The 13,076-nt window shown below is 40.1% G+C and overlaps 1 protein-coding gene across 1 annotated transcript in view; it reads right to left on the bottom strand.

Annotated features, from left to right (window-relative positions):
• The window catches only part of LOC108883116 (pleckstrin homology domain-containing family G member 1), a 59,318-nt gene extending 58,802 nt beyond the window's left edge, over positions 1–516 (bottom strand). Inside the window, exon 1 of the mRNA XM_018676012.2 lies at positions 439–516. The gene's annotated coding sequence lies outside the window, so the exon portion shown is untranslated. The remainder of the gene's footprint in view (positions 1–438) is intronic.
• Positions 517–13,076: the final 12,560 nt, after the last annotated feature.

The raw sequence follows: 13,076 nt of genomic DNA, 5'->3' as shown, positions 1-13,076 counted from the left end.
ACAACATCGATCTTTAGCTGGACAGCTCTTTTGAAAGACGATGCTCCAGTTATGTAAGATCAATTTCAGAAAGGGTCAGTGTCAGTGTCATCATGTCTCATCACAGCTTCTAGTTCTTCGTGTTCTTTCTGTCCATCACTCCCCATCAGACATGCAATTTCATAATCAAAGGTGACCGTCACTGCCCCATGGTCTTCATTATTTCTCCCTCTTATGCAACCTGTTCCACCATCAATCTCTGCATTATCTTCTATTATCGTCCATCTGTCAGCATTTACCTGTTTTACCCGGGCTGCAGTGTGACCTACACACGCTGTACCTGCACGCACCTGCTTCTAGGATCACGCTGAAAACACCGTGGAAGCGTGTTTTTTAATACGCTTATAGCCTATTCATTGTACTCAAAGAAGGGACTCGCTATTTGTTAGTTTCACTCACTGGTTCTCTTGGAGGATGTCTTTGTCAGAGAGAACGTGAGCAAATCTCCGGTTCCATGCAGCCGCTGGAGACAAGTCGTTCTTCATTGTAAACGGATAAAAGTTCTCCTCTACACAAGCGTTGGCAACTTCACTGTCGAAAACACAACACGTTTGTCCGGCGGCGAAACCTCAGTGACATAACACGGGTTCCTGTCGGCGCTGCGTCACCGTCACACACCAGGTGGCTCACCTGATTTTCACCTGAATTTTACAATGAGACTATACAGTACCTTTAGTAATCCCAGTATGCGCTCAGAGGTTCAACAACTGCTAAAAGTGAAGTTAAAGATCATTGCATATATCAACCTGGTATTAAAAAAAAACAAACAAAAAAAAAAAAAAAAAAGTCAAATTAACTTATTTGTATAGTACTGCATACAGATAGTGCAATTCAAAATGCTTGCAGGTGACTGACAAGCTAACAACAAACAGCAAATATTATCTGTGAAACAATTCAAAATTAAATTCATGAAAATTAGAAAAATATATTAAAAACAATGAGGTCTTACACTTACTTATATGTGTATTTATTGTTATGAATCAGTGACAGGACAGTTTTCTGGTATTTATTCTTAAAGTCTATACAAAAAATAGTAAGAATTATACAAACTTAAACGTAAAATTTAATTGGGTAAAATATTGATATTATTTTACTAATTTTACCATATGTCATGATCCCCAGACAGACCTGAACCCCTGTTTGTCATGGAAAACAAGTCCAAGCACAAAGATGACATAACAAAGCTTAAAATCACCAGGCATGAGTGGAATTCCCTCTTCAAAAATGCCAATTACCAGCATACTATGTATTTTCCCCAATTTTCTGAGCAGTCCACAAAAAAATATGCACAGTAAAACACCAAACCTGATTGCCTCTCCTATGTAAATTTAATTCCCCTGTGTGTTATGCTTTGGCCTCCACACTGGGCCAATAAAATGTTGTTTTATGCTTTCAGCTCCACAGTTAAGTGTTCTCTCCAGCAGGAAAAGATCTGTTTGCTCAAGGTGCTCTCAGTAACCTGTGTGGAATTCAAAAAGTCCCTAAAGGTCTTTGAAGGATTTACAGACAGTAGCTGAGGTCACCTGGTTTTAGTTTTTGTCAGGTCTCAGGTTTGACCTACCTAGGAAACTAATATGAGCAAAGCAGCTACTTTCTGTTCTTGAAATAGCTTCATATAGGCTTAAAAGAAAATGGAGACCTACACTGACTGACAAAACAACACAGTGTTTAGAGCACAGCACTGAAACAATAAATCAGTGAATCAGTTATAGTAATTCTGTACTGCTTTCAATTGTTGATGTAAGTTATTTAGCAAAAATGCCAAACACTATCTCAAATATGACTTTTTGTTTTGTTTGTTAATTTAATTTCTTTGCATGTTTAACTGTTGGTCAAACAAAACAAGCAATTTACAGACATTACCATGGGCTATGGGAACTTTTGGCATTTTATAAGTGAAATGATGAATCAATTACTAACGAATCAAAGAAGCTATAATAAAAGCTGCTGTAGTTGCAGCCCTAATTGTATACATCATCAACTTTTTGACTTTAAGTGTAATTTACTGCATGGGAAATAGTGTGCTTGCTTCCTTTCCCTTGTAGAATACATACAATTAAGTGTTTCAGGTATACACCAGACATCTTAAAATCTGACCCCTGTGGGGATAATGTTCCTTTAAATGTCATATAACGCCTTAGACAACAGTTAACGTTTTTCGGTTGCACTGACATTTACAAGTAAGTGATTCCAGTAACCTCCCTGCATGCAAACAGAACGTGAAAGAAACCCAAAACCAAACTCAGCCCTTTCCTCCGTATTAATAGCTTATCATTAGGGTACGAAAACACAGTGTAGGAGCAGGACGCATCTGCGATCACTGAATGGAAACTGGGTCATGGTGAGGAACCCATGGGGACGGAGCAGTCCTATACCTATCCTCACATCCCATGCCCCTCCTTCCTATTCACTTTGCCACCATACTTAGAATAAGTTTTGCAGTTAAATGTGTCATTGTAATCTTATTTTCTTGGGAAATGCTGAAATAATGATGCTAGTCACAGTTTTGCAGCTTGTGTTTTGCTCAGAGAACCATATGTCTTTGTCTGGGCAATATTGTTTATGAAAATGATCCTTCCTTCACACTATGATTTATAGGTCTCGTGCTTTTTGTGAGTAATACCTTCAGCACTGGTGAAGGTGGTGGCCAAATCGATTGTCCCACAAGGGCTTGGCCTCAGAGCCTTTCCGTACAATATCATCTTTCTCACAATGAGATGACTTCATTGTCACCTGAAACTGCTGAAATCCTGAAAGCGATAAGGATTTCCCCTCAGGTAGCAGTTGAACAGACAAACAATGCCATAGCTGTCTCTTAACATTTCTGTCCTCTCAACATGTCAGTGTCTAGTCTCCAAGTGAAAGAAATTATAGCTGGCTAATAACAGTTTTTCTCCATACATGCATAGACATGCTTGGCCATTTTCAGTTAAGTGGCGGTCCCATAGTCCAAATAGTTTTGAGTTCAAGTAAGAAAGTTACGGTCATGAACCTAACTTCCAGGGCAGCCTGAAAACAGCTGCCTCTGTACTGGTAGGGATTTAGCTAGTATATTTAGTATATTTAGTTGTAACTATTTTTTTTTAAGTGGTTGATACAGCCTGGTTTAGATGATGCCAATTTGATTTTTTCATTTCAAGTCCACTTTTTAGCATCTTGCATTTTATACTCTTACAGCAAGTTTTGTGGCTTTCCAAACGATTCAAGGAATATCTGATGAAATTAGTTTAATTTGGTTGTCACCTGACAATGTCCAAATGCCCTGTATCATGTGACATACTACGAGACAAGTAAATTATGTGTTGTTCAAAACAAGCATTTATCTCAGAAGACTTGGACTGTGGGACACATAAAATGACTTCCTGTCTTTAAAGATAAAGATTTCCTGCATTTAACGATGTTTATGCACAGTCTGATAACGTGCGTGGGCCACAAGAATTGTTGTGCTATTTTTGCTTCCACATCATTTTCCAGACCTAGTTGTACATTTGTTCACACTGTCAACAGATCAGAACATTGAATTCTACCAGTTTTTCTTTTCTTTTAACTACTCTGCAACCAGAAGTATGGTTTCAGTTGAACAGTCCGTTGCTAGTAGCAACCACTAGTGGCACAGTTCAGTAATGGTTTATCTGACATTTTTACGTCCACCATTTTGTCAAATCTGTGACAAAGCAAATCTTTTATTTACTAACCAAATGCCTTGCTGTCTGTAGGTTTTATTATTTGTTAACAGAGCTTTTCTGTATTCCGTTTCTGTTAGCTATAGCCTAATGCTAGCTGTGTGGAGCTAATGTGTTGCTAATGCAACATCCTAAGTAGGTTAACTGTTTATTTTCTGTTGAACTAACTGCTATGTGGATCCTTGATGTGGGCCAGTGTTCTCTAGACTGATTGTACTTCCCATGGGAGCTTAATGTTTATCTTATACTGGTGATGAGGCATGAGGGACAATATAACCAAAAGACTTTTGCGAATCCTGTTTCCTTGTTACTGTACTGACTTTTTTTTTTTTTTTTTTTTTACAACAGGCCAACCTTTGTTCTAGCTGTTGTTCATGGCAGCAACAGCTGTCCTATACCTTTGCACAAATGGGCCAAGTGGGTAATGAAGTAGCGAGTGTTTTTTGAGTTTCGATGAATATATTAGTGTGTGACTCAGCTTACTTGTGTAACACTGTAACCTATGTGGCGAGGTGGTTAAGAGAAAGCTTATCTGTGGCAGACTGTGGAGGAGACATGGCAGGGATTGCTGATGAATTGAGTCACGCCGGGAGATAAATGCTGTCTGGTGTTTATGGTGTCAAAGGGCCATATGACAAATGAGACACCCAAAATATTCTCTGTGATGTTTCCCTGGCACAAACACAGGCTATAACTAAAAGGAAAGATGGGGGCAGCCACAATAAAAATCATCAGAGATTTGATTGTGATTATGCATGCTAGTTATGATTCAATGACACACTACACTGGTTCTGAAAAACTCCTCACAGACACAACAATATAGAAAAACATGCATTGCAGGTTCAAACACTGTGCTTAGCTCATGACCTCCTGTCTTCATCCTTGGTAAACCAGTTTGGATTAGCACTTGCTAACAGACATATTTGACACAAATTTTGCACAGCTTGGCATCGGTTTTACAATTTCCCAGACAGTTTGTCCTGAGGGCTGAGCTACATACACTGCAGAATTCTGTTTTTCCCCTTGTGCATGTACACCTACACACACACACACACACACACATACACATGAGAAAGCTTATCTCCACCATCGGCTGTGAAATACTGGGAGCCCCGGTCTGCTGCTTTCAGTTCAGAGTGACGGCTGTGTGAGAGAGAGAGAGTCTTTGTGATATCAGACCCTGAGACAGAAAGAGCTGTCGAGAGTTTGCCAGGATTAATGGACATTAGCACATGAAGTCATAAAGGAAGCAGGAAACGCCACAGGAAATGCCTATGAGGGTGTGTAATGCCATCTCTGATCACTGCCCATGTGGCACCCGCATTATGTATGCTGATGCAGTGGGAAAATAGTGGGGGCTTTTGTATGTTTAGCACACGAGAGGGATGCTAAATATACTGGGAAAGCTGTGATATTTTAGGACAAAGTAATTCAATCGTCAGTGTTGTAAGACAGCAAGACCACATCATATCTTTATGGTAAAACAGTTGCTTTCTGCAGCTGGAAATAAACTTTAAAACAGAAGCATTTGCTAAAATATGGCAAAGTAATTTATCATTATGCAAGAATGTGTAACCTTCTAAAATTTAACTTAAAGACTGTGTATCCTCTCCACGACCCATATTTAAAGAGCTCTGTATTTTTGTCCTAATTAGAGACTGAGACATTAAAATGTGTAACAGCTTCCAAGTGTCTGAACTCAGCCTCTCCCCCTATGTGTATATTTCACACTCAGTGAAACAGAGAGACAGCGAGCTGCTATCTAATCAGCACAGGAAGAAACTACTGTGGATCTGTCATCGCTGTCACTGGGCTCATACAAAAATATGGGGAAGGGCTCTTAGTCTACACTTTAACTTTAGAAACATTACTTTTTGTCTCAGTGAGAGTGAAAGGCTCAATATAATAGACCTGGATGGACGAGCAGGTGGTTGATCAGATTAGGAGGTTGCTCAGATAACGCTCAATCCACTATTGTATGGGACACAAATTCCCATTCCATGTATAATCACATATACTTACCATGTTGCCCACATGTACATTGCATAACCAACAATAGCACAGGATTGAATGGTAAATTTACGATTCCCTAGAGAAACATGACTTGCAGTGTTACGTAAAAGTCTTCAGTGTAAGAGGAGCATGGACCCTCCTGGAGCCACATAATCCATTAATGTTTGGTTTTCAATAGAGAACAAGTTCTCCAGATATGCATCATGTCTAGTGTCCTTCTATTTTTAAAAAAAATTTTGTTACATCATTACCTGGTGTCGAGTTGTTCAGAGATGATGATATCATCTGGGTAAAGTAACTGGTTGTGCTGAAAAGATGATCCTGGGAACTTGTTTATACAAATGCTGTACAGTCTTTGCCCTACATGACATGATGACTGACTTACCTGAGATGTGACCAGCTGCAGTTATATAACAGAAACAGTGGAGAAAATACAGTTTATGTAACCCAAACAAAGACACATTTTCACTCACAGCAAACACAACATTTGAGGACAAGAAGAGGAGTTCTCATTCTTTTACTTTCTTGTTTTCATGTTCTTACCATTTAACTGTTGTGTGGGGTTTTGTTTGTTTGTTTCTTTTTTGTTGTTGTTCTTTTTTTTACATTGACTCTATTTGCTCAAAGACAGCTTTATATGTAAAAATAAGAATAATAGTTGTGAAATAAACCATTTTTTCCTCCCTCTTTTGGCCTCTTTAAAACCCAATATATAGAAATGATTGGAGTGGTGATCCTTCCTTTTGATGACAATGGTGACATACATACATAAATGTGGATACATTTCATGTTTTATTCTGTACGTTATATAGGCTACACATAAACAAATACATATTCCTTTCATCCTGTATAGTGTATAGTAAATTTTACACCAGAGAGTCCTGAATCCCTGTTAGACCACTTGTGAACTTAACATTGCAACTCTAATAACTCAAATCCACATAGAGTTATTTGAGATTTTTGGACCAATCTCAGTACAAAATCATGCATATACTGTACACAACGTCAGGAAAAGTCATTAAGTGTCCAGCTGATATAATGCCATGTATGTTTTTTAAGCTGTTAAACAGCGCACTGGATCCCAAACAGAACAGTAGGATGAAAATTTCTCTCCTTTTTTCTATGTAAGATAACGCTACAGCAGCACCCCACACCCTGAACCTCTGATCTCACATAATAGCTCCCTGATGGACATTTTTAAACCAGGTACCATTTCAACATCTCCAGTGACTGATACCTTTACATGTTCGCTTTAATAGGTAACTTAAACATTGAGTCCCACTGTGCTCCATCTTTTTCCATAGCCACCCCCGCATGACCTCGGTTACCCAGAAACCTGATCCACTGCTACCTACAGACCCTGACTTTAAAGCTATCCCTCATAATCTTGCTTCATCTATCTCCCTCCTGTCATCTGTTGCTTGTTGGTTGCATTTCATATCATATTTTAGTCAGAGGGGAGCTCTCAGATCTGCCCACCCAACCTCAACACTCACACCCGAGCTGTCAAGACCCTCTCAGCCGCAGGAAGGAGAGTGGCAGGTGAGGGGGGTGGAGGGTGGGTTCTCTGTTGGAAATAAGAGTCTGTTTTCTTCATCAGCCACAACCTTGAGAGAGCAATCAGGGGAAGTCTAGGTCATCAAACCTCAAGAGCCTCAGGCTCACCTCAGACAAACTTCGGTTTCATCTGCCACAATGGGAGCAGTGTTTAGAGCTTTAAACAAGGGACATTATTATCAAGTTGGGAAAGTGGAGAAAGTGTGTGAAACCTTTTAATCTGAAGTGCAGAGCGAATGTTTTTTTTTAATGATTTACCCAGCTCAATATACATTGTGTGATCTTATGAGTGTCTAATGCTGTGAGCCAGAGGAATAGTCAGAGGAAAATATCAAAGAATGTCAACACATTTTAGAAGTAATTGTTAAGAAATAATTTTATTTTTGGAGCAGACCAGTCAGTTCACCAAGATCACAGAAAACATGTTTCCTTACTTATGTGTCATGGTTACATCTAACTGGTTTTATTTATTCAGGTTTTGAAACATCTGTCTTATATCTACCTCCATCCAAATACAATAGAGGTGAATGGAAATTGGTTTGTTCCGCTCACAGCATTTAAAAACATCTGCCAGCTGCACAGGGACAGTTTCCTCCATAGAAAGAAGATCCAATGAAAACTGTGCACAGTGAGGTCAATGGATTACTCAGAGTGCAGGGGACACTGTCTCTGTCTCTTGTAAAGGATGTTGAAGGATTTTCTTAATGAAACTTTCCATGCCATGAGCACTACAAACAAATCCCCCACCCCCCCACCCCCCTCTACACACACACACACACACACACACACACATACTGGGGTTGGAAGGCTAAATACCACTAGAGGTCAGTCAGGAAATATGTTTCTTTGTGATCAGGGTAAACCAACCCCTTTAATGTCTCCCAGTAGACAACAGTAACACTATATGCATGTATGTATGTGTATGTAGACTCTGTTGTGAATATAAAGCTAGAGTAGAGAGTAATTAGTTAGACTGGAGGCAGGGAGAAGCTAGCCTGGCTCTGTACAGACGTAACAAAATCCACCTTCCAGCACCTCTAAAACTCACTTCATATCCTGTTAGTTTAATCTGTACAAAAGACAAAGTGTAAAATCAACAAATTGTTTTTTATTGGGGGTTGTATACTGGGCTATAGGCTACTTCTTGGCCTGCTGGGGATTTGTTTTTAGCATAAGGTCCAGAGGCTCAGGCTATTTCCTTCTGCTTCCAGCCTTTATGCTAAGCTAAGCTTACAGTCTCCTGGATTCAGCTTCACATTCATATAGCTACACAGTGTACAGACTTGAAAGTCATATCCATCTTGTCTGTGCTCATTCATGAGCTTTGAAAGTGCTAGTAAGCCTTTTTGCTACTTTTGGACATAGCAAGGCTAGCTGCTTCCCTCTATATCCAGTGGTTGCGCAAAGCTTAGCTAACTTGTATTTAGCAGATACGGACGAGAATGGTATCAATCTTTTCATCTAACTCTCAGCCAGAAAGCAAAGTGCATTTCAGAAAATGTTGAACTATTCCTTTAATACGTCAGAGCTCTGACTGAATGCTCAGAGCCACCAGACCAGTGTTTCAAATGATTTAGTTTGTCTATGTTCCAAGACAGAAACACCAACTTTCAGTGAGCAAGATGTGTGATTGTGGTCAATTGGAAAAGGTCTCAGTTTCTTTTAGTATATTGCTAAAAAAAAAAGAAAAAAAAAAGCATTTGAACCAGACTGGACCAGCGTACATGCTGCTGAGATAAAAGATCATCCTAGAATATTCTAAAAGGAGCCAGAGTGTCACCTGTAGGCTGTTCTCCATCTCCCTCCCTACTTTATAGATAGCGGACAGATGGAACTAGGCTGTCGCTTTGCTAAAGTTAGCTATGCAATTAGTTCACACACTAATTAGCTGTGAGAGGAGCAGAGGCACACCAGATTTCCCCGGTGTCTAAAACCTGTTTCCCAGCCTGAATAAGAGTAAATGAGGTCCTGGCAGCGGCAGCAGGAAATATCCAAAAATAAAAAAAAGAAAAACATGACAGCTTCTGTGATACAAAAAGGTTTATCACAGCTGATGTTTTTGCTTTTTAGTTATGGGATGGGATGTGTGGTAAGACATTAAAAATATTTCACATCACACCACCAGTGGTAACTAGAGTAACTTTCTTAATTTTATAGAAGAGTGGTTCCCAACCTGTGGACCTGGACCCCAACCTGGACCCCATCACAAGATAAATCTCAGGGGGTCACAAAATGATCAAATGCAGAAAAACAGTCAGACAGCAGAGTATGTTTTTTTTTTCCAAACTTTCCTCCAGTCTTTGCTTTTTCTCTTGTGAAGCGCTGAATAATTTATATTTAGGCATGTAAAAATATCTAGCCCTCTGTGACTGAACTGCACACAACTCAGTAATATGTAAAACTGCTGACAATTTTTGGGAACCAAATGCTTCCAGTTTGGTTCCCAAAAATTTATGCAATGCCTGTTTCAAAATTCACAGTTGCAATACTAACAATAACAATGAAAAACACATCTACTGTATTCACTGAGTTGTAGAAGTATGATTCAGGTGAGCTGGGATGTGACTCTTTGTTCTGCTTGGATAAAATGTGGTTTCACTTTAGGGCCCGGCTGTTCCCACATTCCCACATGCTAGTGTTTGTTAGTACTTCCAGCCAAGCATAGCACTTCATTGGAAAGAAAAAATAACGTCCGTTGAGTGTTCCTCCAGTCTGTGCGTGCGTATGTGTATGAGCACGTGTGTGTGTGTACCGAGGTGAAACTGCAAGCCCAAGAATGTGGATGGGTTATAGTACAATTAAAGCTCTGTCAAGGGAGCACAGCACTGGCAGGCATCTGACATCAGGTGCAACGGAAACCCAACAATAGGGCGTTCTGAGCCGGCGAACAGATCAATGTCATATGTAACGCTTATCATGAACAGGGCCAAGTGCTTCACTTGACAGACACTATGGACATTATGGACATTCATAATGGGCACGAGTCATGAGAGGGTCAGCTTGATGAATTCCACCTGTAATTACATCCCTGTAATTTGAAAAGAAATAGACCTGCTTATCTTCTCAGGCCTTCGATCAGGATCACCACTGTTTGCTTGGATTTTCTCTGGCCTGAGCCACTGACAGTGAGAGACAGTTTTATAGGCTCTAATAAAGTTAAACCATCCAACCAATACAACTGATACCATACCACTAAGATGAGTCATTTTGTGTTACTTTCAGCTGTTGCCAATAGAAACATAAATCACACATTTTCCATAATTGGGGCCTTTTCTTCCAGACAAATCTGGAGGCAAATATTTAAACTTTCCATCTGACTCAGACAACTATAGTTTCAAGTTCCCGACCAATGCACAGCGAAAACTTCACATTGTTGTTTCTCTAACAGTGGAGAAGACATTCTCTGGCTTCAAATGAAAGTGGGGGAGGTCTCGTTGGAACATTAGCTATTCATGCACTTGTACTCCCCTGGAGGGACGAGATCAGGAATCCCACCCATTTACCAGAAAAAGGCAACATCTCAAGGAAACTGATCCAGATCTGAGGGATCTGGGTGGAGCACTGCTTAGCTGTTTTTCTTTTTTTTGTAAACTAAATCTTGCCTTCCTACAATGGCATTATCTCAAAAAACATTAACCCTGTCCTTTTTAGGGATTTAACTGACACTTATATTCAGAGTGACTGACATTTGAAAAACTGTTTGAATAGAAATACCTCTCAAATCTCCGAGGTAAAAAACAGCCCCACTCTGAAGGATAATTTCTTTTTTCCCCACCTTTTTCATTCATGAAACATTTCTCAACCTACATATTCATCATTCTGGAGATAAACAGACAATAGCAGTAACAGTTGGTCCTTGAGCCAAGACAGGAGAGGTTTTTAAAGGCTTATATATTCAAACAATGAGTGGCATAATGTGTTCCTTAGTAGGAATATGGATGGAGATGGTTGGAGGTAAATTTGTGATACTACACACAAAATTCACACAGTGAACATGTTAGCAAACTCTTTTTTGTCTATGTACAGCCAGTAGACAAGGAGAAAAGTATTCATTTGGACATTTGTTTCAGTAATGTTCCCTCTACTTTTAGCTCTGTTTTGGTCTCCCCCAACACCTGAGGGACAAATCTGGGTTTTTAGTTGCAATAAAGGCTTTACTTTCTCCACCAGCTAGTTGCTAACTTGGCCTTTCTCCTGTTTGGTGCTGGTCAGATGAACCTACACTGGGTTCATCAAAGTTTTTTAGTTTAAAACAGCTGCCTTCTGCGACTAAAAACAAAACTTTATGCTGAAAGATGCTAAAATGCCTTGTGGAGCTCAAGGAAACTACAGAGTTGTTACTCATATAGGATAAATTTCTGTGATTCCACCCACATTCATGCCAGCACACATCCTTGGTATCAACAACAACAATGCCCCGACAGCACCAGATGGAGCCATAAATCACAGACCCATGCACACCCAAGAGAGTCCATAAATAGTGTAACAGTTCCAAGGGTAAAGACATCGCGGCAAGCCCCTGGTCCCCCAAGGGTCCCAAGGACCGGGGCACCATGTGAGCCACTGGCCCATAACTCTCTCACTCTTTCAGTGACACAGAGCTGTTTTTATGCTCTCATTTACTTGTGAGTAATTCATAGGGGGGAAACGCTGCCATGAATGCTTTCCTCAGCTACGGCCAGTGATGACAGCGGGTTGTCTGAAAGCTTTCAGCAGAGACAAACCAGATGTTTGGGTTGAGATTGTGTGTGTGTGAGATAGAGAGAGAGACAGAGAATAAAAGAGATAAGGACAGAGACAGGGACAAAATTTACACCCAAGTAAATCACAGGAGTGTTTTCACCTACATGGAATACCAGACGAGTGACTTTCTCCTCATTATAGGATGGAATACATGTCACTGATAACTGACCTGATGTTATCTGTGCTACTTTAAGAAAAAGTACTTGTAGGAATTTCCCCTTTATTCATACAGTTTTTATTCAGACTAGACTAAATACACCCATCAGTTACACCCAGAATAAGCCACATACACATGCCAGACCATGTGAATTGATACATATAATCCCCTCACTATTGTAAAAGGGGTTCAAGCGTGGTCATATAGTCTGAGGGGTCAGGCGGTTGTTGCAAGTGTGTTTCTGTTAAACCCCCATGAGTGAATCTATTTTCTGAGGCACCTCTGACACTCATCTGGACCACAACAATGCCCCCTTTCTCCTCTTCGCCTCACGCTTGGCTGGCCTCTCTGAATACAACCTAGGGTGAAATAATCCATACCCCCTGAACCCCCACACCGCGCTCACATACATAGAAACACACACATGAACATACATTTTGGCACTTAAATGTTCACACGTGTTGAGGCTCACCCGAAATGTGCATGTAGCCTCTTTTTACGAGTGTGCACTTGTAGCTATGAGCCCTGAGCAAACAGCTTCACATGATATACCAACATTCACACAGAGAGGCAAATAAAACACACACCGAGGCAGACAAAACACATTATACATGTAGGAACACTAAAGCTGTAACATCCTGTAGAGGACGATGAACTCAGAAAACTCAGAATTACAATGCTGCCCCCATGTGGACACATTGAAGAAACGCACAAACTTTCCTCTAGGTATTTTCTATTTCACACTGTAACTTGACAGGCGACCTACAACCCAGAAATATTTTAATATAATTTGATGTTGGAGAAGTACACTGCAAAACTCTACACCAATGGCTGCTTAACTGCTCAGAAAACCATAGTGATTTTTTCTTAGCCAGTGTTGGAAC

The sequence above is a fragment of the Lates calcarifer genome, linkage group LG7_1 (genome assembly GCF_001640805.2).
Source record: "Lates calcarifer isolate ASB-BC8 linkage group LG7_1, TLL_Latcal_v3, whole genome shotgun sequence".
In the NCBI taxonomy this organism is placed as follows: domain Eukaryota; kingdom Metazoa; phylum Chordata; class Actinopteri; family Centropomidae; genus Lates; species Lates calcarifer.
Note: the sequence above shows the minus strand (reverse complement) of the source record. Positions and strands in the feature narration are given on the sequence as shown.